The 2551-nt window shown below is 40.4% G+C and overlaps 1 pseudogene; it reads left to right on the forward strand.

Annotated features, from left to right (window-relative positions):
- Positions 1 to 374: 374 nt before the first annotated feature.
- On the forward strand, positions 375 to 1944 carry LOC150023118 (uncharacterized; annotated as a pseudogene).
- Positions 1945 to 2551: the final 607 nt, after the last annotated feature.

Genomic DNA, 2551 nt, shown 5'->3' on the forward strand with positions numbered 1-2551 from the left:
AAAATGAAGAAAATTGTTATTGAATTTGGAAATAAATACATAAATGAAAATTTATTGTATTTGGAAAATAAATAGAGAATTATTGTTGTGAATTTGCAAAATAAATAGTTTGAGAAGTAATGATTTTACAGAACACGTAATAATGAGAAGAGATTAATTAGAACTAAACAAATTAGTAAGATTCATTACAAGATATAAAATAAAACTATAAAGTTGAACTAGAAGTAAATTATATATGGGAAGACGTGACACAATGTGGTCATTGTATTTGTCGTCGAGGTCTTCGTGGAAGAGGATCATCAACGACATGTTCATCATCGTTGTTATTGGCTTCATTATGAGATGTTGGTGAGGGCATTGTGGGTCGATAGTGCATGGATGATGTTGGATTATATGCAGAAAGAGGGGTGAAAGCCAAAATTCCAAATATATTTGGTGGAGTGGAAAAAGTACCAGAAGGAGAAGGTAAAAAGTTATACGTGTAAGGAATCTGATGGTGTGGAGAATGAGCAGAAGTCGTGCCAAGTTGGCACGACTTCAGCATGACAGGGCAGAAGTCGTGTCAAGTTGGCACGACTTCAGTATGACAGGACAGAAGTCGTGCCAAGTTGGCACGACTTTAGTATGACATGACAGAAGTCGTGCCTAATTGGGACGACTTCTGCATATGAAGTCGTGTCGAATTGGCACGAATTGCGTAAATTTGTAATTTTTTTTAAACGAACCCCATTTTGGTAAAAAAAAAAAAAAAAAAACCCATCATGGTCAAAAAAAACCTCTTTTGACATAGGCAAAATCTTAAAAAAAAAAAAAATCACCATGAAGGGGGAGGGACATCATTTGATTAGAGAAGTCGACGAAATTCGGAGTTCCATGAAATGCATCTTCACTCCGCTTTTCCAAGTCAAGCTTTTAAAGCTTAAATACAAACAAGGAGACACCAAGCTTTCTATTGATGATTGCTCCGAATTCAAGCGTATATTGCAAGATTTAATTGACAGACATATTATGCAAGCGAGGAACAAAGTTTGTCTGGGCCCAAATCACTAGTGATCCATTTCACTAAAACCTTGCATATGTCGCAAGCATGACACCTTGTTGTGATACAAACATGATCCTCCTTTCCTTACAAAAGTGAAAAAGCAATTCCCTCGAAATATGATGTCCATGTGATAAAAGGAGAGCAAAAGGGAAAGCAAACTAATGAAGCCCCTAGTACTCACATCTCTAGCAAGACTCAAGGAAGGAAGGGAACTATAGAGTAAGGCTTCGCTACAAGGTGACCCCAAAAAACGTAAGAATTCTTAAGAGTTCCTCAAATTCCTTTATTATATAGCGAATACAAAGTAGTGGATCAATTGAATCGCATGACAGTCAATATCTTATTATTAGAGTTGTTGATGCACTTAGTCACCCATAGGACATTGCTTATGAAAATAGTAAGCGGAGCCCATGTAGAGCAGGATATATCACTTGATAACTTTGAAGGGATTGTTAGTAATAATTACCTCACTTTTACTGATGACGAGGTTCCAGCTAAAGGAATAGCTCATAACAAGGCTTTGGTGTATCTGTAAAATGCATGGACTATGTTACAACATGGGTGTTCATTTACAGTGGCTCATGTGACGAAGTTCATATGTGTCCAAGTGCCATGGTTGTGAGAACTTTCAATGGAAGTAGAAGGGAAGTGATGGAGGAAATCGAACTCCCAATCCATCTTACAGGTAATGGACATACTACTGACATATACTTGTTTATTGATACGACCTAGGGTCCATTATGTTGAAGTTACCTTCAACCCTACACCAAAAGCTGAAGTTTATAATTGGTGACAAGTTGATAATAGCCTTTGGGGAGGAAGATCTCCTAGTGAGTGAACCATTGTCCACTCGATATATTAAGGTGGTTGAAAAGGCTCTGAAATATCTTTTCAAGTTCTAGAACTTGTGGGTACTGCATATGTTGAGACCTTTCAGATAAATCTTTATTAACATGTGTACCGCCCTGGTAGTCGGAAGTGATGACGTGGCATCAAGCTACAATATAGGCGTGTTGACAAGGCGCCAGGTTGGCAGAAGGGAAGGAAGTCGGGGGGCTCGTGAAGTCGCCAGTTATTAAGTTGGCGTGTTCCGATCTCCAGCATACCAGAACCGGCGATCACCAGGTTGGAGATGAAGTCGCCAGATGTAGACTCAGGCGACCTAGTGATTGGAGATCGCCAGAGAAAGCACATCGCCAGAGATGAAGGTGGTGCAGATTATGAAGGCGGCCGGCGAGACCACAGGGAAGGTGTATGAAGGCACCCTAACTCGCCAGTTCCAGTAGAGATCGCACTCCCAAGTTAGCTATGTACTGGGCAGCACCATGCATAAATAACTTAGCCAAAGAGAGAGTCAGGAGCAGCGCCCAAGTCAAGGAGGCTCCAGATGAAGGCACGTGTACGACTAGATGCGAGCCACGTGTCCAAGTCTGTAACTGCCAGGAGAGAGAAAGTAACCAGGTATATAAGAGTTCTCAACGAACTTTCTGAGGTACGCACGTTCAGATT

This window comes from Phaseolus vulgaris, chromosome 11 (genome assembly GCF_051622355.1).
Source record: "Phaseolus vulgaris cultivar YP4 chromosome 11, ASM5162235v1, whole genome shotgun sequence".
In the NCBI taxonomy this organism is placed as follows: Eukaryota; Viridiplantae; Streptophyta; class Magnoliopsida; order Fabales; family Fabaceae; genus Phaseolus; species Phaseolus vulgaris.